The 23415-nt window shown below is 34.2% G+C and overlaps 1 protein-coding gene across 1 annotated transcript in view; it reads left to right on the forward strand.

Annotated features, from left to right (window-relative positions):
- Window positions 1-23415, forward strand: part of LOC143233318 (forkhead box protein F1-B-like) — a 41611-nt gene that overhangs the window by 12588 nt on the left and 5608 nt on the right. The window lies entirely within an intron of this gene.

The following is a 23415-nucleotide window of genomic DNA, read 5'->3' on the forward strand; positions in this document are numbered from 1 at the left end:
TTTGATACACAGATAAGAATTTTTAGTAGTCTAGTATCAATTATTTCTGGATATAGTGTATGATACACGTAAGTATGAAACTACGGTTGACTGGGAGTTGAACCCAAATGTTTGTAATTATAAAGATGTAATGATAGGAAAAAGGGAATACATTATAAAAAAAAAGTTTAAAATTAACAAAATTTAAATGAGGTGGTTAGAAAAACATGTCTACTCACTTTTTTATTCTTATTCTAATTTAAATATTACGAACACATTTAATGTATTAGTATATAGCATAGTGGAGCTATTAGTTAAGTGTTTAATATAATGTAACGTTTATGTATCCTTGGTTAGGTTTTTGATAAAATACACGAGAATATTAGATGAAAATATCTCTCACAAATGTCCTCTGCTGGTACATCGGTAACTCTACAGATTTACAACGTTAAAATAAGCGGTTCGATTCCCCTCGGTGCACTCAGCAGATGGCCCGATGTAGCTTTGCTATAAGAAAACACACACACTCTCACAAATATTAAGGAAAACAGAATTATTTTGGAAAATATGTGCACTGAATAATTAATCTTAACCTGAAGATGACTTAGGAAAGTCGAAACGTTGTTCTCTCCTTATCAATAAAAGTGTTAATTGTTTATTTGTTTGTTTTAATTTCGCGCAAAGCTACACGAGGGCTATCTGTTCTAGCCATTCCTAACTTAGCAACGTAAGACTAGAGGGAAGGCAAATAGTCATCACCACCCACCGCCAACTCTTGGGTTACTTACTCTTTTACCAACGAATACTTGGATTGACCGTAACATTATAACGCCCCTACAGTTGAAAGGGATAACATGTTTGGTGCGACGGGGTTTTGAACCCGCGACTCTCAGATTACGAGTCGAACACCTTAATCCACCTGGCCATGCTGGGCCAAAAGTGTTAATACACGTACCAGCCGTTCTGATATACATTTATAATAGCAGCATTGCTTCCTCATTTCCTAGTACACATTGTGTTACCAGGAGCATTGAAATACATTTAAACTGATTTAGTGAAGCAGTAGAAAAGATACCGGAATTTCTATGTATATCGTATGTTTAGAACAATGATTTTATTGTAAAATTCGGTAAAATAACTGTATGATTATGTATAAAATAAAACCACAGCTTGTTCTCTGTTGAATAAACTCATTACAATATATGCCGAGTATATATATATATATATATATTTAAATAATATAACCAAGTTACTTAGTACATTTGCAAATATATTTCCTTTGTTTTTAAGTTAATGTGCATTTATCTTTATGGATTTTTCTCCATATACTCTTCAGTATGTAACGCTGTTACTCTGTACATTTGAATACCTCAGCCCTAATACATTCGAATAGCTAGAACAATATTTAAAATTTAGTACTTACCCTAAACCTTGTTTTCTAGCCTAATCCTTTTTTTTTTTCACTCTGCGTTACCTCATATTAAGAATCGAAGTCGCGTTTTCTTAAACAAAGATCATTTATTGAAACATTTAATCAGTCTATAATCAATCATCGAGACTTATAGTATAAACCAAACTTTATAAGTATCTTCAGATATCTGTAAATGGGAAACAACTCGCTGTCGAGGGAACCGATGACTATCTTTTCCTAACTACTTGTTTTATTGTATTTGAATTAATGTTAGAAAGAAAAGCGGGTTCTAAGAAATAGAATGTGAATCATTATGACTCTTTTAAGGTAGCCAAATGCCTCACCATCTAATTAGTGACACCCGTGAATGGATTAACTAGCCTACATAGTTCTTTATAAACTGTGTATACTTTTATGACGTTGCTTTATTTAAAGTCATTAGGTAATGACTTATGTGAGTTATTTGAAATGTGCCATTGAAGTAACTAAAAGCTGGAAAGTGTGTATATATATATATTTGGTTCACTGGTGTGTAGTGTGTACCTAAATAATTCACAATTAGTGTACTTCCATTCTCTGTAAATAATAACTGCTGTTACAGTTATTTGCTTTTAAATACTTTTTCATCAGATTTGAGTTATTTAGAGGTAGATAAACCGCAGTAAATTGTATAAAGTTAGGCTTTGTTATTATCTCAGTGTGTAGATTTAGGCTTAATTTGAAACTTTTAAGGTAATCTAACCTCATGGGTTTATTATTTGGTAATATGAATATCATGAACGAATTGGACTAGTAGTATGGTTAACAGTCGTTTTGACTCTTTAAAAGTCCAGGCACCGTATTAAAGAGTATTTTGTTTTAAGGAGACTTTAGGATATTTGAGTACCATGAATAAGTTGAACTCGTGGTATAATATTAACAATGTTTCTCAGTAATTAAACAACTTGCAAAACTTTATGATATTTTGTAGACTGGAAAAAACACAAGAACATTCTTTAAAGTTAAAGAACTTTATTTAAGTTTATTTAGTTTCACAGAAACGAGGTTTACACGCATATACAACATCATGGATAATACATATATATATAACACATATAATACATATAAATACCGTAGTAAAGTTCGCTGTGTTAGACTGAATCTAATTCCTTGCTGAAAGTTAGTTTAAACGTGTTTAACTTGTGGGTTACGTATTTTATAGACTTCTGTTTTCGTGCTGTGTAAATGTTTTAGACTCTAGTTTTATGATCTTAGATCAACTTGGAAACATAGTTTCATCACAAGATCAGTTTAGGGAGATGTGACTTTGTCTTACATCGAACTTTATGTGTATGATTCTATGAAATATCCGAAACATACTCTTTACTTTAAAAGAATTAATTTATTTTTGGATAAGAATTTCCATTCTGTGGATATCAGTAGAAGCTCGAAAATAATTATTGTTATTCGAAATACGAGATATGTTTCTGCAGAGTCCTCGATAGTGTTCAGTTTCAAGAGTAAATAAAACTAAAATTAAGAGTAAAATATATTTTTATTTCTTACTTTTGAAGCCCATATGTCATGCTGTGTTGTAGCCCACAGAATGCATAATTCTCCTCGTGATTCATGGCATGCGCACGTTTTACTGACGTCACGACAGTACAAACTGCAATGTTAAACGTCCATTATGTGACGTTCATTATTTTAGTGTCTACTGGTTGAATAACAGACAACACACAGTTGTATAATGGCGCGAGTGATTAAAACAGGCGATCACTCAGGCAACTTTCTACCCATTCGGGATAATTTGAAACATATCCAGGAAAAAAACAAAAAGGTAAAGGCCAAGGTTTAAGGTATTTTTATTTTATTTTTATAATAATGTTTCGCCTTCTTAAAAAAGCGTTCAAGCCATACATTTCTGTGGTTTTCCCTTTTTTCAAGTGTTGACGAGTTACTTCAAATAGAACTCACATCAGACTAAGAATGTAGTGTTAAGCCTAATACAAATTTTTTAGATCAAGGAATTTACAAGTTAAGTTTTTTTAAATTGCCCTTGTAGAGGAAGATAAGAACTATTTCAAAACGCTCTGTGTAAGTGAATCCACTAGTCTGCACAGAATCTGAACGAATATTCCAGAAATATATACAAAATCTCTTCACACGTATTAAAAACCAATTAGCGACAAAAATTCGGATTTTATCTATAAGTGAAATATTCTATCGATATGTTTTCAATAATACGTACATAATACTTTAAAACCTTAATATTACACGAATTTTCTAGTTTTCGTTTATATTTTAGAGAAAAAAAAACTCGTAACAATGAAAATTAGAAATTTAAGAAAATTTAAATAGGACACTTAAATATGAAACCGAATAATATTTTCTCGCAGTCCTAGCTGTTTGTCACAAACAACTAACCACAAACGACGATATATCTTAAACTACTTATTTATATTTTAATCATAGCAGTGTCTTCTATGTATTATTATAGATCAGATATTTAAGAACAAATAGGAGATATTCTGGGAAGTGTCAGTGTAGAAATTTATTTATGTGTTTGCGTTGGAACACTTAAAAAGTAGATTAGGTCACTTTTTAGCTTGTTTGACTTTCACAATAATAGTTTCCACAAACAGTTTGTAAACGTAACAGCTTCCATGTACTATTTATTTAAAAGTAATTTTTCTTAACACTTGAATTATTTATTTCGAACCTATGTCTGATACAGCGATAAGTCTACGGATTTACAACTCCAAAATCAGGGGCTCGATTCCCTCGTTGGACTCTGCAGATAGTCCATTTATTTCGGAGATTTTTCAAGCTAATTTGCACCATTATGCTTATAATTCCTTTTATGTGGAAAAATTCAAGGAACTGTAAAAAAATAAAAATATGAATGGAAATTTATTTTCGATACTTAAAAGTAATCGAATCTTTTACTTGTAATCTAATCTTTTACGTGTAAAAATAACACATATTATTAGAGTCGAATTTGATTAAGAACTAGGAGTTTGAAGAATTTATCGTCAGAATTGCGTATTTGAATATAATATAAATGTCGACTTAATCTACGAATTTCAAAGAAGATTCACAGTGCAAAATTAACTTACAGATGACACATGAAAACACAGTTTTGGGGAAGGTATTCATTATATAAACAATATACACTGCTAATTATTAATTGTGTTATGTTTCTTGGAAGTAGAAAAAGAAAACGAAATGCCTCTTTGTGGTCATTTTATTATACATTAGGTTATATTAGGACGATCTCATAAAATATTTTGTATGTACATGAAACACATCTTAAACACTATTATTGAAAACTCGTATACGAAACGCAGCTTAAGCACTTCTGTCGAAAACTAGAATATGAAACGCATTTTAAGTACTTTTATCCAAAACTAGAATATGAAACCTAATTTAAGAATCACTGTCCAAAAATAGTATATGAAACCTAGTTTAAGCGTAATATCAAAAATTAATACATGAAATTCATTATTATTACTACTTGAAACCAATTATAACTATTTTCAACATAAATATATGAAATCCGTTATTTTTCTATCCAAAACTAGCATATGAGCATATGAAACTCAGCTTAACCACTGGTATTAAAAAACATTAAATGAAACTATCGAAACGTAGTATGTGAAACCCAATTTAGGCTTAACATTGAGATCGAAGACTGAAAGAATCATAAACATATATATCATTAACTAATTTTCAGTTGAATCACTAGCTATTTACTCAACGCACGAACACACCGAAGTTTCTAGTTTTGGATATAAAAGACACAACGTTCAAATAACGAAGTACATTTGAGTTTAATATTTCGAACCTTTCATCACGTTATCAAGTGCACAAGAAATATCTCTAAGCTGTTTTTAAACTAACAAGATATGTTTGTGAAATTAGTAGAACATTTCTCAGATTGAAGCTGAGATAAGTTTTAAAAATTGGAACACTTACATGAAAAGAAGACAGTAATTAGAACTGAGGTATTTTATCTGTAAGATCTTTAAAAAAAAACGAAGTTTAAACTCAAGTTATCTGTTCTTTGATGTTATAGACCATAATGTTTTAACATTTATAGACCATGAGATCAAAGGGAACAAAGAATAATACGATACTTTAACCGACGACTTATGACTGGGTTTATTAACTGTTATATTCAAAGGCCTCATTGTACGTTTTAATAATTTTTAGCAGCTATTAAAGTATTCGCTGAACTAACTCAGCAATAACACTGATTCCTACAGTTTCGTTTGATCATTTTTTATGTAGGTTATCCTCAGGCAATGTGAAATATATATTTAACAACAATTTACCATTATCCAAACTATGCTTGTAACTAGTGAAACCTAAGTGTTATTTTAAAGGTTAGTCTACACCTTATACTCTTATTTGATTTTTGTTTCACTAATTGTTGTAAAATTACTATTAAATTCTAATAAAGTATGGGTAAAAGCAAAGACTGATATTGAATAATACGCCAACAAAACTGCATTTACCATATCCAGTGCCAACGAGGCCTTTCGTACAATACCAAAACCAAAAGATACTTTTTGTATCACATTTATATTATTAAAAGCATGTTGTATATTAAATCCCAGCCCGCCCTGGAAAGCTGCCGTTTGTTTGTTCTAGTGCTTGCCAAAATTTTCGAAATCCCACTCACAGTTTTGACCTCCTTTCTGCCTTCCTTTGCATTTGCCTTCGACTCTCAATTTTTCTTTTCGTGATCGCTTTCGTCACATTTCGCGACTGCGGTGAAGAAAGGGGTTGGTTGTTAAACTCTCGAGCATCCCGGGTCTTCCATCCCAAAAACCAGCGGAGAAGGAATAACCTATCATGTGTGTAAACTGTATGACAGTCAGGGTAAAAGTTTTTGCTGGCATGTCTGTATGAAATGAAATTAACAATTTATGTAAAATAAATAGAATACAAAATCGTGATAAACAACCAATACGTGTTTCGTGTTTTCGAATAGAATTACAATACCAGATAGCCACATATCCTGTTATGGTACTTGCATCTTTTGTAGAATGTAAAATGTGAGATGATACAATCAATAAATGTTGGTAAACTGTTGTAATCCTGTTTTTAACAGAACTTGTTTAACGATTCTAACTTTGTGATAAGTAATAAAACCGACGTTCACCTGTCTAGGTAAGCAAGTTGGGTAAAATTACGAAAAATGGAGATTAGAAAACTGACAAACTTGACACAAATGTACCAGAGAAATGTTAAAACTGAATTCATGTTGTGAAATGAATATCAGCAGAAGAGTCCCCCGCTGGTACAGCGGTAGGTCTACGGATTTATAACGCTAATATCAGGGGTTCGATTCCCCTCGGTGTACTCAGCAGATAGCCCAATGTGGCTTTGCTCTAAGATTGTTTGTTTGTTTTTGAATTTCGCGCAAAGCTACACGAGGGCTACCTGCGCTAGCCGTCCCTAATTTAGCAGTATAAGACTAGAGGGAAAGTAACTAGTCATTACCACCCACCGCCAACTCTTGGGCTACTCTTTTATCAACGAATAGTGGGATTGTCCGTAACATTATAACGTCCCCCCCCCGGCTGAAAGAGCGAGCATGTTTGGTGGGACGGGGATTCTAACCCGCGACCGTCAGATTAGGAGTCGAACGTCTTAACCCACCTGGCCATGCCGGGCCTTTGGTATAAGAAAACACACACTCATCAGTAGGAGATAGATTTACAGTTCTTTCTGTTAGAATGCTGCCACAGCGAAGAGCTGGTTGTACGTAAAAACTCTATAATATTTTATTTTATTCAAGCTACGCCATCTACAGTGGCACAGCGGAATATCTGCGGACTTAAAGCTCTAGAAACTGAGTTTAGATACTCGTGATAGACAGAGCAAAAAAGCTCATTGCGTAGCTTTAAGCTTAACTACAAACAAATCGAGAATTGCTAGATTAATAAAAACAAAGCTGAATCACAGCCGAACTATGGTATAATGTTGAAAACTCATTACAAATATTGATGAATAATAATAAGCAGAACCTTTTAAGCGAGTGGGCAGATGACGAACGTGATGGCTTCCATTTTATGATAACTGTTCTCAACTCCGTGGACTTACAGCTTAAAAGCTGAATAGACGCCAACATATCTACAAGTCATAACATTAAACAGTTTAGAGGACATATTAGACCGTTAAAATTGTTTTCTCTTGAAGAAAGAAAAGTTGGAAGGGATCTTATTGAAGTTTGAGCTTGTAAGAGGAATTGATTATGTTGATGTATCAACATTTTCCAAACTTAATAGCGAGAATTATAGAATTAAAAGATCACAAATACAGAATTAGGAAAGGTAGAAGTCGTCTTCAGCTGAGACAGTTTTATTTTGCAAATAGGGTGGTTGGCCTGTGAAATGGGTTGCCTTCAGAGGTAGTAAATTTGAGTGAGTTAAAAAAGAGACAGATAGACAAATGAATGATAAAAGTTGATTTTCATTTATTTTCAATTTATTTATTTAATAGTTCTAGTTTGACTAAGAGGATGGAACATCTGACATGAATCAACAGGTCCTTTGTTGTCTTATAACGCTAAAGTCCAGGTTTTGATACCCGTATTGGCACAGCTAGCTTATTATTTAACTATAAACGAACATAAGGCTGGTTATTATATCAGGTTTCCTGGAGCAAAAGCAGATAAAAATGACTATTCAGTTTCGCACCTCTTGATGACATGCCAGTCCATTGCTTAGTTGCCTGGAGTAATGGGGTAATGTCCTTTGCGAGTAAGCCACAAATCCATATTTTGACTGCGAGTCCAAGAAGCACTAACCAGTAGACCTCGCCGCCCCACATGTAGAGAAATGAGTGATATTATTAAACCTGTTTTGCAAACTGTTATATAGGGTGTTCGGAAAGTCACTGTGCAGTTTTGTCTGTTAATAAATATATAAGTGCACAGTGACTTTCCGAACACACTGTATGTCTTAAGAAGTGAAATTGTTCTTCTAAGTTACTTTAATTCCTTGCTAAGATATAATTTTAGATTGAAAATAAGGATACGTAAAAACACTACGAAGTCTTAATTCTCCGTTAACGTAATCCGAAAGTGTTACAAAATATTGAAATTATAGGTCATTTAAAGCGTTACCAAATAGTTGGATTTGATGTTACATAAAGATATAAAGGCATTTCCTAATTTAAAATATTTTTAATGAACCACTTAAACAAAGGTAAAATGACGAACGGTAAATCAAAGTAAAATAATTGTCAATATTTGTTCACTGTTGTTCAGCCATTTTAATAAAATAACTAAATATTTCGCACAAATAAAACTCCAGCAAAAAACAAGACATCTACGTCCAGTGAAAGCCAAAATGAATGTTATGTTTTGAAATTACCCTCTCACATAATTTTATGTTTTTGGTTCTGTTTTAAGTCGTTATTTATCACAAGTTCGATTTTAATGTTAAATAATACTTATTAGTTGACAATGATGTCAAAGGTTTTTATCAACACATGTAAAAATGATCACTCATTTGTTAATATGAACCTTGTGCTTCGAGATCAAGTCTAATAAATAATATGTGTATATCGTAACCATTCGTAGATGTAAACAAAATTATCACCCACATATACCCATAACACGGTTGAAAATTATGAAAGCATACAAATTATAGAAACTTATTCATCGAATATAAAGACATATCAACAAGTTTTTTAAGTACTGCAGACAGTTATGTTACTAACATTAACTGAAATCCTTTGTGGATATTATGTCACATTAAGCCTTTAATAATGTTTCAGACTGTGGGTCTGCGGATCCAATGTTCGTGTCTTATTGCTCCAGAAACGTTTTCTAATGGGACAGCTGTTTGTTTACGGATATGCGACGCTAAAATTCGGGTTTCATTTCATCGTCGCGGAAACCGCAGATAGCTCAGTGTGGCTTAACTCTAAAAACAACCAAAGAAACAGCTGCAAAAAAGTAAATGAAAAAAAACATCTTAATCTATACATTTGGGTCATGAGTGCGTCATAAGAGTGACAGTGAAACTCCACTGTTTGTTCGGGCAATTGTAGCTAAAAAAACTGGCGATGTTTGGTATTTGCTAGTTGAATTCTCACAGAAATTAGGGACGACTAGCGAGGATGGTCAATGAGTAGCTTTAAATGAATTTCCGAAAATAACAACAACAGTAAACAAACAAACAAAAACAACGAACAAACTCTAAGAGAGAAGAAAAAAGATCACATCATTACTAATTAGTGAGGAACAATTTTAATGGTGTTGCTATTCTGTTTTTGTAATCCATTAGATATCCACTCAGCCAGCTCGTATAACACCACTTCTCGTTTTCCTGAGAGCTATTTTTAAGTTCCAGCAAATCCTAGAAAGTTTTCTCCGAACTGTGCACGATAGGAGTCGCTGTGTTATTCATTTCAACGAAGCATAAGATAAAAATGAAACAAAAATAGGTGACTTCATCACCCTTCCTTCGGGAGCTTTTTTTTTTTTGCCAGGTTTTTAATGAGGTAGACTTTAGTGTTTTCGAATCTACAAAATTTATGTTTCTATAAACACCTAACTTTAATATCAATGATCATTCGCAAGAATACACATTATTATAATTTTAGTGAGATAATTTTTTTCTGTTTTAAATGCAGTCAAAGCAAGGTGTATAAATATATATATGTAAAGTGATTATTCCGTTATAAATAGACCCGGCATGGCCAGATGATTAAGGCACTCAACTCGTAATCTGAGGATCACGTGTTCGAATCCCCGTCACACCAACCATGCTCGCCCTTTCAGCTGTGGAAGCGTTGTAATATGACGGTCAATCAGACTAATCTTTGGTAAAAGAGTAGCCCAAGAATTGGCAATGGGTGGTGATTACTAGCTGCTTTCCCTCTAATCTTACACTGCTAATTTAGGGACGGCTAGCGCAGATAGTCCTCATGTAGCTTTGCGTGAAATTAAAAAGGAACCAAACCATTATAAATTACAGATTTATCCCCCTTTTTTCATATCAGATGCACTTAAAATTTATATTTGGGGAAACTTTTGATCTTCTAATTTGTCCACCGGTGGACTTGCATTGCTAAAATTCGATGCTTGATTCTCCTTAGTGAACAGAGCGCAAATAGCTCACTGTAAAGTTTTCTAGTTAAACAATTATATTATACAATCTCTCTGCCACTGCACTACTTTGTTTTTAAATAACAGAGGAAAAAAGAACAAAACAATGAATAATAAATGAGCCGCATGTTTTTTTATTTCACAACAATACGCTAACCTGCTTCTCAGCTTTGCCTAATTTAGCAGTGAAAGACTAAAGGGAAGGTAGTTAGTTATCACCACCCACTCTTGGACTACTTTTTTATTAAAGAATAGTGGGATTGATTGTCACATTATAACACCCCCACGGCTGAAAGGGCGAGCATGTTTGATGTAACGGGGATTCGAAACCAAGACCCTCAGGTTACGAGACAAGCGCCCTAACCACCTGGCCATGTCAGGCGTAGTGATACTTTACTTGTCAGTCTCTTGAGTTCTGTTTCGGTAATATTGTCTTTAGAAGAATTTCTTACCTACGGTAGGAACCATTACATCGTGAGTGTTAGACACAAGTAGAAACGACCATTCTATTGTTATGAGATGCAGACATGTGGAAAAGTGTGGCGAACGTCACGTTACCTAATTATTCACGAGATCGTCTACGATCGTTGGGCGTCTTGGATAATAATATCATTGATTCACTGGAAGATTTATATGATGGTGCCGATTTCCTCTCCAGACAACCATCCGTCAGGTGGCAGTGAAAGGAGCTAGCTGACACTAACCACCGCTAAATCTTGGACTACTATTTTATCAAAGAATAGTGGGATTAAACATTACCTTATAACTTTCGCACTGCTGAAAGGGTCAGCATGTTCGGTGACAGAAATTCGAACCCGTGACCTGCAGATGACAAGTCGAGTACCCCAACCACCAGGCCATGCCAGCCTCTAAATGTGGAAGTATAATAATAAAAATAAATAACACAACTTTACATTTTATTCGTAATTATCGCGTTGTACCAAAATATTGTTTCAATTATACGTTTGTTTATCTTCTATTGTGTATATTTGTGCACATATTGTATTTGAGGAATGATTCTACTGGTTACGTCGTGTACTTTTCCAATATGCCTAAATAAACGGTTATGATTTTAGACAGAATAAAAGAATATTCTGGCCACCTCCACCAGCAGTCACCTGGTGTTCAAAAAAAGATAAACTTTCTTTCACTGGTTCCACCAATGTTCACCTCTGTTGAGATATGTGAACTGTAATTAATGAGTTTACCATGTTACCACTTAGAACTTCTAGAAGGACTAAGAAAGTTCCCTTCAGTCATACATTTCAAAGTCTTTGAACCGAGTCCAAAGTCTTGTCATCACTTAAGTGCAGCTTCCCTAGACAACACTTGGAGTGTTCTACTTGGCATCGTTGGTGGCAAGGCCAAGATTTTAACTCTCATTCCCCCCTACGGCTTATCATAGTCCGGGTTTTCCCGCTGTTGAGAGTGTGTGGCGTTTCTAGTGCTGGGATCAAGTTTATCCAGAAAACTATTCGGCAGTGATTACTCCACTGAGAAGTAAAGTAAAACGATCCCCGAAGCGTGTCTCACTGAAATGTTTTAAATAAGCAAAAGATTTATTCGTGGCTGTTCAACTTTCGGTATTAAGAACTCCCAGATTTAAGCCCGTTTTAAAACTAAAATTAACTTACCAAAACCTTATGCTTATAAATGTTACAGTGCCCACGAGAAGTCAAATAAATAATACATTCTGGCAGGTATTAATAAATTTTCAGATTAGTTTTTTCTGAGATTTCTTAAGAATATTCTTATGTTCAAACAAAGTGTCGAATTTTTGATACGCTGTCTCAAGCCTAACAAAATGGTGGTTGGTTACAAAGTCAGAATGTATTGATCCCTTTTATGTGTTAGTATCCCACCTTAAACCTAACAAAAGTGGGGATTATTTGAAAGCCAGAAACTGTTGTTCTCATTCCTAGGTTAGAATATTAACTCAGACGTAGTAAAAATTGTGGCTGGACTAAAGTTCGAAAACATGGTATCTCTTTCATAGGTCAGCACATGTTTCATAGATTAGAATATCTTTCATAGGTTAGAACACGTTCTCAATCTAGGAAAAAATAAAATAAAAACACCTTTGGTTTAAGTTTCGTGCCAAGCTACACGAGGTCTGTCTGCGCTAGCCGTTCCTAATTTAACAGTGTACTCTCAGACTACTCTTTTACCAACGAATAATGGGATTGACCGACACTTATAACGCCCCCATAGCTGAAAGGGCGAGCATGTTTGGTGTGACGAGGATTTGAACCTGCGACCCTCAGATTATTAGCCGAGTGCCTTGACCATCTGACCATGCCAGGCCATGAAAAATAGCCTCAGGAAACATGTTAACATGTAGGTTAACCTACAATGTCAAGCCTGTGAAAATAGTGGTTTATCAGAAAGTCAGAGAGTTTTTGTTCCCTTTAATAAGCAGGGGTGTAAAATAGTAAAATATTTTACTCAAACACAAGTCAAAATATTCATCCTGAAATTTACGTAAAATTAGAGTAATGAATACGTACTGAAGTAAGAAAAGTAAAATCTGCACTGATCCGCAGTTCTCTCAAATTTTAAACCTAACCAAGTGTTTAGGTTGCGGGTTCGAATCCTTGTCAGACTAAACATGCTCGCCTTTTCACTCGTGTGAACATTATAATACGTCAGTCAATTCTACTATTCGTTGTTCAAAGGGTAGCTCAAGAGTTGGCGGTTGGTGGTGATAACTAGCTGCCTTCCCTCTAGACTTTCATTGCTGAAATAGGGACGTCAAGCGCAGAAATTCCTCATGTCGCTTTGCGCGAAATTCAAAATAAACCAAACCCTATATGTATATTGCGGGATATGAGGTCCAGAAATAAAACTGTGTATGGAAAATATTTATCGAACTACGTAAATTACCAGTGAATAGAAGTGACGTAAGATCTGTGATTCTTTTAGTTATGTAGAACACATTTATTGTATATAATTGATTACTATGGCATTTACAGCCACACTTAGGGTTTAAGCCAACTCACGCAGACAACTGTGCATGAACTTATTACAGCAGTAATGTCAATAATCAATACCCTACAAATCTTATTGGTTCATAATAAACTACACAAAAAAAAAAAAAAAACAATTACTTAAGCCTAATCAACTATATTATGTACAAAATGTCTTATCCAATTTAAGAAGTAACTCGTTTTCAAAGTTGCCATAGCCAAGCCTTGCATGTATAGTACAACTGAACAGGCTAGGTATGCCTCCACGTCCCTCTTCCCGAAGCTATGCTGTGACTTCAGAGTTCCCGCGTTCGCCTCTCTTTTTGACAATTTTGAATTTTGAGCATAGTAATAAAATGTACAAAATGAAAGTTAAGGGCGTAAAAGTACAAAAACTCTTCTAAATTAAATTAGAGTGAAAGAATTTCAAAATATGAATACTTTATTTTTAAATGTAGATACTGAGAAAAAAGTTACTCATGTACTCCAGAGAAGTAAAGTTACTTCGCTCATTTGACACCTCTGTTTATAAGTTAGCATATTATCTCGATCTTCACCAATGTGATGATTGCTCCTAAAGTCACAAAGCGTTACCTATTTTATAGAACCTATTAAAAATGGTGGTTAAAAAGTACACTAAGAAAGATTTTTTTTTAAGTTTAAAGGCTTACATACTATCAAAATCTTAGAAAAAAGGATGATCGGAAAATGACCCCTTCAGAGGCACAGCGGTATATCTATGGACTTACAATGCTAGAAACCGGGTTTTGATACCAATAGTGGGCAGATCACAAATAGCCCATTGTGTAGATTTGATTTGTGCTTAACCTTGAAACAAAAACCAAAACCGAAAAATGAAAAAGATATTGTTCTCACTAACATGACAGACCCGTGTTCTGTTTTAAAGTTCAACCCAACTTCGCACCAAGAAACACAGAGAGCTCCAATGTGCTTGTCAATTAACTTTAATTAGTCCTATAGTTACCCTATTGAAATCTATATCTCCCCAAAACTCGTGGGAAAAACCTTTTGGTATATAAGCACAAATGTCAAGTTTCATAATGTTAGTTAGTTGTATTTGAACATAATTTTAATAATAGCACGCCCAGAATTCTGAGAGGGCTAGGAACACGAACCCAATCAGGGTTCAACGACCCTGAAAGCCAATCGTAGGTCCTCATTATATCATTTAGCTATTACTTCTATTCACAAAGATAAAACATCGTTTAGTCATTACTTCTATTCACAAAGACAGATAAAACATCGTTTAGTCATTACTTCTATTCACAAAGACAGATAAAATATCGTTTAGTCATTACTTCTATTCACAAAGACAGATAAAACATCGTTTAGTCATTACTTCTATTCACAAAGACAGATAAAATATCGTTTAGTCATTACTTCTATTCACAAAGACAGATAAAACATCGTTTAGTCATTACTTCTATTCACAAAGACAGATAAAACATCGTTTAGTTATTACATCTATTCATAAAGACAGAAAAACTATCGTTTAGTTATTACTTCTATTCACAAAGACAGATAAGACATCGTTTAGTTATTACATCTATTCACAAAGACAGATAAAACATCGTTTAGTCATTACTTCTATTCACAAAGACAGATAAAACATCGTTTAGTTATTACATCTATTCACAAAGACAGATAAAACATCGTTTAGTTATTACTTCTATTCACAAAGACAGATAAAACATTGTTTAGTTATTACTTCTATTCACAAAGACAGATAAAACATCGTTTAGTCATTACTTCTATTCACAAAGACAGATAAAACATCGTTTAGTTATTACATCTATTCACAAAGACAGATAAAACATCGTTTAGTTATTACTTCTATTCACAAAGACAGATAAAACATTGTTTAGTTATTACTTCTATTCACAAAGACAGATAAAACATCGTTTAGTCATTACTTCTATTCACAAAGACAGATAAAACATCGTTTAGTTATTACATCTATTCACAAAGACAGATAAAACATCGTTTAGTTATTACTTCTATTCACAAAGACAGATAAAACATTGTTTAGTTATTACTTCTATTCACAAAGACAGATAAAACATCGTTTAGTTATTACATCTATTCACAAAGACAGATAAAACATCGTTTAGTTATTACTTCTATTCACAAAGACAGATAAAACATTGTTTAGTTATTACTTCTATTCACAAAGACAGATAAAACATCGTTTAGTTATTACTTCTATTCATAAAGACAGAAAAACTATCGTTTAGTCATTACTTCTATTCACAAAGACAGATAAAACATCGTTTAGTCATTACTTCTGTTCACAAAGACAGATAAAACATCGTTTAGTCATTACTTCTATTCACAAAGACAGATAAAACATCGTTTAGTTATTACTTCTATTCACAAAGACAGATAAAACATTGTTTAGTCATTACTTCTATTCACAAAGACAGATAAAACATCGTTTAGTTATTACTTCTATTCACAAAGACAGATAAAACATTGTTTAGTCATTACTTCTATTCACAAAGACAGATAAAACATCGTTTAGTTATTACTTCTATTCACAAAGACAGATAAAACATTGTTTAGTCATTACTTCTATTCACAAAGACAGATAAAACATCGTTTAGTTATTACTTCTATTCACAAAGACAGATAAAATATCGTTTAGTCATTACTTCTATTCACAAAGACAGATAAAACATCGTTTAGTCATTACTTCTATTCACAAAGACAGATAAAACATCGTTTAGTCATTACTTCTATTCACAAAGACAGATAAAACATCGTTTAGTTATTACTTCTATTCACAAAGACAGATAAAACATTGTTTAGTCATTACTTCTATTCACAAAGACAGATAAAACATCGTTTAGTCATTACTTCTATTCACAAAGACAGATAAAACATCGTTTAGTTATTACTTCTATTCACAAAGACAGATAAAACATTGTTTAGTCATTACTTCTATTCACAAAGACAGATAAAACATCGTTTAGTCATTACTTCTATTCACAAAGACAGATAAAACATCGTTTAGTTATTACATCTATTCACAAAGACAGATAAAACATTGTTTAGTTATTACTTCTATTCACAAAGACAGATAAAACATTGTTTAGTTATTACTTCTATTCACAAAGACAGATAAAACATCGTTTAGTTATTACTTCTATTCACAAAGACAGATAAAACATTGTTTAGTCATTACTTCTATTCACAAAGACAGATAAAACATCGTTTAGTCATTACTTCTATTCACAAAGACAGATAAAACATCGTTTAGTTATTACATCTATTCACAAAGACAGATAAAACATTGTTTAGTTATTACTTCTATTCACAAAGACAGATAAAACATTGTTTAGTTATTACTTCTATTCACAAAGACAGATAAAACATCGTTTAGTTATTACTTCTATTCACAAAGACAGATAAAACATCGTTTAGTTATTACATCTATTCACAAAGACAGATAAAACATTGTTTAGTTATTACTTCTATTCACAAAGACAGATAAAACATTGTTTAGTTATTACTTCTATTCACAAAGACAGATAAAACATCGTTTAGTTATTACTTCTATTCACAAAGACAGATAAAACATCGTTTAGTCATTACTTCTATTCACAAAGACAGATAAACTATCGTTTGGTAGGAAAATCAGAAAGTGTTGTTTTTCTTCTCAGATTTGCTTGAAGTTGGCAAAATATGTTTATAAAAATAACAGTAATAATATAACCATTATATAAATACAATCAATAGATTATCTAATTGCTAATTATTTGTTCACATTTCGAATGCAATGTTATGAACTGAATGGTTTATTTTAATTCTTGTTAAATAAACTGAAAGTATATTTTGAAGCACGAGCTACAAAGGTTGATATCAGAGTTCTATTTATGTAGTTAGTTTAGTAATGTTCCTTATTAATATCGTTTGGTGTGTTGTTATTTTAGTAATGTTCCTTATTAATATCGTTTGGTGTGTTGTTATTTTAGTAATGTTCCTTATTAATATCGTTTGGTGTGTTGTTATTCTAGTAATGTTCCTTATTAATATCGTTTGGTGTGTTGTTATTTTAATTTCGGGCAAAACTACACGAGGACTATCTGCGCTAGCCGTTCCTAATTTTGCAATTTAAGACCAGAGGAAAGGCAGCTAGTCATCACCACCCACCGCCAACTCTTGGGCTTCTCTTTTACTAACGAATAGTGAAATTGACCGTCACATTATAACGTCTCCACGGCTGAAAGGGCGAGCATGTTTCGAACCCGCGACCCTCAGATCAGGAGTCGAGGGTCTGGCAATGCTGGGATATTAACATCGTCCATTGTTTAAGTTTTTTGTAGGGTCTGCATATTTTTTTTATTCTGACCTGAGAAATTAAACCTATTTGTTTCAATCCTAAACCAGTCCTAAGAAGAACGTATGTTATGTTTATCTATTATTAATCATAAAACTACACAGTGAGCTATCTGTGCTATGTCAACTGCGGGTATCGAAATCCGGATTTTAGCGTTATAAACCTTCAGACTCAACAACGAGCCACCAGTAGTCAAGGTACTGTTTGAAAGTACGAACTGTTGCTGGTGGTAGATGAACAACTCATTATGTGCGTGAAACTCATAAAAATCTGTTTAGGTTTATGATTCATACAAATAATAAGTCATTTTTAAGATAACTTTACTCACATATTTGTGTCTGTAACTTTCACAATGGAATACTGTTTGAAAGTTATAAACACGTTATTTTTTTCACTCTGTACAAGTATTTATGATTAAAAAGAATTATAATACTAACTATTTTCTAAAATATTTAAGCTCATTTGAAAACTATTCTTTCCCTCCCTTCTCGAATCAAGTGTAGCCTGAATCGCATCATACAAAATATATATCTAAAAGTGTTTGCAGACAAAAATATAAATATTTTAATTAAAGGCACGTGCTTAAAAGTTGAAGCTATTTCCAAGGTGAAAGGTATCACGGTATATAAGAAACTATGAACAGGAGTTTCGTAATTGTATAGTTTCTCTAATGGTTGTTAATCAAAACCTATATTTCTTTTAATATTACATTTTGGCACATTTATTATATTTCATTGTAAGTTCCTGTATGGTTTAAAGAGAACGTTAGAAATTAGTAAACTATATCTAAGTTGTTTAATTATATATATATATTTTGTTTAGTACTAAAACAATTGTAGCCGTGGATCTTTTATAAAGAACAATTATATTTTAATAGCAATCATATTATGTCTGTCAATTGTGAACTCGTAATCCGAGGGTTGTGGGTTCGAATCCCTGACGCACCAAACATGCTCGCCCTTTCAGCCGTGGGGGCGTTATAACGTTCGGTCACTCCCACTATTCGTTGGTAAAAAAGTAGCCCAAGAGTTGGCGGTGGGTGGCGATGACTAGCTGCTTTCCCTCTCCTCTTACACTGCTAAATTAGGGACGGCTAGCGCAGATAGTCCTCGCGTAGCTTTGTGTGAAATTAAAACAAAACAAACAAACTGTCACTTGTAATTACCAGGTACGTATTAAAAATAAAGCAATGATTAGACCAATCTTAAACTCAACAAACACATGCAAAAGGAAGTAATTAAATAAAAATGTGGGCTGGAATGGAAGTGTCTGACTGCGTGTTTGATCCTCGACTTTCGGGTGACTAATTACTGCGCATCTTGATTATTTAAATGATTATAACATGTCAACAGCCAATTGATATTGAGGGTGTTAGTTTAGCTGGGATATATTGTGGAATATGAGAGTTTCCTAACATTTCTGAAGCCTTATTTTTGCTACCTAGTTTCCACTCATTTTACGTGATCTTCCTGTTTCCTTCAGGGACCGTCTTTCTCAATTATCATTTATTTTTTGACTAAGAACTGTGCCTCACCTTGAATTTAGGTCTACGAAAAGAACCCTTCCCAAACGTCTGTTACATTTTCTTCCCAATCTAAAACTACAGTTGACATACCCAGAGCAAACAAACTACTTTTTGATTTGCAGATCGAATACTGTAGGGAAGCAGTTAGCACTCTTGTAGGGAAGCAGTTAGCACTCTTTTTTTATGCTGTATAATAATGTTTATCTACGAAATACAAAAGTACGCACAGGTAAATCGCGAAACTGTAGTTATATGATAGGAAGTAAGTATCTGAAATAACGACAAACATAATATCACTGAGACAGGTTGTTTATTTGTTTAGAATTAAGCACAAAGCTACACACTGGGCTATCTTTACCCTAAACAACACGGGTATCGAAACCCGGTTTCTCGAGGTGTGCGTCCGTAGACATACCGCTGTGCCACTAGGGGAGCAAGACACTTTGAATATGGGATTTAATTTTGACAGTGTTCTAGTTATCGCTTTGTTAACAAAGTACAAATAATCGCCACAACATTAAAACCGTCGATTAATTTGACAAGCGGATTCACAGCTAAGGTGATATAGATGTCTGGTTAAGTTCATGCCCTTAATTATGATTACTGTTTGTTTGTTTTGGAATTTCGCACAAAGCTACTTGAGGGCTATCTGTGCTAGCCCTCCCTAAGTTAGCAGTGTAAGACTAAAGGGAAGGCAGCTAGTCATCACCACCCACCGTCAACTCTTGGGCTACTCTTTTACCAACGAATAGTGGGATTGATAGTCACATTATAACACCTCCACGGCTGAAAGGGCGAGCATGTTTGGCGCGACCGGGATGCGAACCCGCGACCCTCAGATTACGAGTCGCACGCCTTAACACGCTTGGCCATGCCGGGCCAATTATGATAACTAAACATGATAAGTGAGGATTAGGCGTCATAATGTGACAAGTCATTATTCTGTTCTTTTAAGAGTTATGTTGTTGTTGTTTTTTTACTTAGAAATATGCCATCCAATGGGTTAGCGCTAAGTTTTTATACTTACAAAGCTAAAACCTAGGAATCGATTTCCGCGGTGGAGAAAGCGAAAATAGTTCATTGTGTATGTTTGTGATAAAACAACAACAACAACAGAAAGAAAAAACGTAAACCAATCCGACAACATGATAATTAACAAAACTGAAACTTTTCGAATATTGTCAGATGTGTGTTATTTCTATAGTAAAGCCACATCGGGCTCTCTGCTGAGTCTATCGAGGGGAATTAAATCCCTGATTTTAGCGTTATAAACCCGTAGACTTACCTGCTGTACTATCGGGGACATAATCGGATGAAAACGATATTAACATATAAATTTTTGCTCGTTTTTTTTTTAATTTCGCGCAGAGCTACACTAGGGCTATCTGCGTTAGCCGTCCCTAATTTAGCAGTGTAAGGCTAGAGGAAAGGCAACTAGTCATCACCACCCACTGCTAACTCTTGGGCTTCTCTTTTACTAACGAATAGTGGGATTAACCGTAACATCATAACGCCCCTACGTCTGAAAGGGCGAACATGTTTGGTGTGAAGTGGATTCGAACTTGCGACTCTCAAATTATGAGTACAGTGCCTTAACCACCTGGCCATGTCGGGCCTTTAAATTAGGTATGGATTGTAGTACTTTTCATTAGAAGTAATGGCCTTCTTAATATGACAGAATCCACCTTTAACTTATTTAGCAGGTGTATGTTAAGAGTTCTTTATTTACGAGTGTGCAGTCATTGAGACAGTTCACATAAGGATCTTAAAGAGAAAAGGCAGAACACAGAACCAGCTTATTACACCCACACTGTTCACTTCTCTGTGTGCATATTCATGGTCGGTTACCATTAACCAGTTGTAAAGTTTCCACTCAACTGCCTGTGTATTCATAGTCGGTCATTGTTAACCAATTGTTAAGTTTCCACTTAGCTGTCTGTATATTCATGGTCGGTCACCATTAACCAGTTGTAAAGTTTCCACAAAGCTGCCTGTATATTCATGATCGGTCATCATTAACCAGTTGTAAAGTTTCCACAAAGCTGCCTGTATATTCATGATCGGTCATCATTAACCAATTGTGAAGTTTCCATCAAGTGCCATCCGAACTTATACTAATCAAAAAGGTTCGGAGCACATTTAAATGCCATGTATGGTTTATAAATAAGCGCCTTTTCAAAATACCCACATTTATATATGTTAATGCTATAAACTAAAACATGTTTAGCTTCTGTACCAATCTGTGGTATCCCAGCTGGCCTGATGAGCCTTGGTGTCAGGAAAAGCCTTGCAGGTACTGAATGTAACAGATATAATGCAGTGTGTGGTAATGTACATTCAAATACTCATATGGTTTAATGATGACATTCGATATTACACAATTTAGAATATATTTATATAAGCGATAGTTTGTTGGAATATTCCCTAACTTTCTGGGTAATTCCTACCTTCACCCAAGGAGTAAAATGAAATCTTTTTTCGTCCAAAATGTGGTATTATTACTATAGTATTAGCACAACTATAAATATGTTACATTACATTTTGAAATACCTTAAACACTTATATATTGTTTTGTACTGATGTAATCAGATGTGTTTTCATATAGCAAAGCCACATCAGACTATTTGCCAAGTCCACCTAGTGGAATCGAACCCCTGATTTTAGAGGCGTAAATCTGTAAACTTACCGCTGCACTAGCGGGGGACGTTAAAGTGGGTTACACTACCTTCTGAAATACTTTAGATACGTAGATGTGAAGGTTCATATTGGTATAATAAGGTAGTTAAGAAACTCATGATACGCGAGGTGAATGAGCACATGAGACACATGTCTATTATTTGTTATCTTTCAATTATCATAGCAAATGCTTAATGTGAAAGTGACAACCAGTAACAAGAATATCTCCCAGAAAAAGATCATATCTCCCTTCTACCATGATAACAGGGCAGTGCATTTCCACTAAACAAACAGGAGCCAATGTTAGCATCTGAGAAAAAGTCTTTAGAACGAACACGACTTAACCACGTGGTGTTTGTCGGGGTTGTTTCTTTGGTCACACGTTTTACTCCAAGACGGCTTTCTCAATCTTCAACGCAATATTTTGGTTTTCAATTTCTTCTGCCTTTAACTGTGAATTTAATGCATTTCGGTCAGATACCGACAAGACACGGTCGTTGTCCTCAGGAACTTCCGTCTTTGTTTTATTGGCCACGCGTTACCCTTTATACCGGAACCGACGAGTAATAGAAAGGACAATAAATGTGTTATGGTCGAAAAGTGGCATTGCAACGTGTGTGTGGCCCGAACAACGTTCTGAGATTTTTTTCTCTTCTCAGATCTTTCCGCCAGCCTAGGAAACGTAGGGAACGAACCACTTGGCATTTCAACAAACACGTGTTTTGTCCTACAGCTGTTCAGTATCGAGGAATAACACTTCCACAAGTACACGTCCATCTAGTGGCAAGTTGATTCAGTTTCCTCAAAGAATATGGTGTAGGTCAGGATCTGGAAGAGAATATCTTATGGTCACTAGGGTTAGGTGGTTCCAGCTACGTGTGATATAAATGAGGTGCTCTTAATGGTCATTCAGTAGATTAGGACCAGGTGGTTAGGAAGATAGACTCACAATCTTTGGGTTCAAAACCTCGTTTCGCCAAAGATGTTCTCCCTTTCATTCGTGTGAGCATTATAATGTGACGGTAAATCCCACTATTCGTTGATAAAAGAGTAGCCCAAAAGGTGGTGACAGATGGTGATGACTAGAGGGAATGCAGCAGCTAGTCATCATTACCCACCACCAACTTTTGGTCAGCGCAGATAGTTCTCGTGTAACTTTGCGCAAAATTACAAACAAAGAAATTCAATACAGTGGCATTTTATTGTCCTTTTAAGCAATTTCTTTCTTTGTAGTCGAGTTTAGTTAATACTGCTATACATACATACATATATTACCTAGATATTTAGGTAATATTGCCAGACACATACACACACACACATATATAGATTACCTAAGTACTTAGGTAATATTGCCATACATATGTGTGTGTGTGTATATAACCTAGTTAT

Source organism: Tachypleus tridentatus, chromosome 12 (genome assembly GCF_004210375.1).
Source record: "Tachypleus tridentatus isolate NWPU-2018 chromosome 12, ASM421037v1, whole genome shotgun sequence".
NCBI classification, from domain to species: Eukaryota; Metazoa; Arthropoda; class Merostomata; order Xiphosura; family Limulidae; genus Tachypleus; species Tachypleus tridentatus.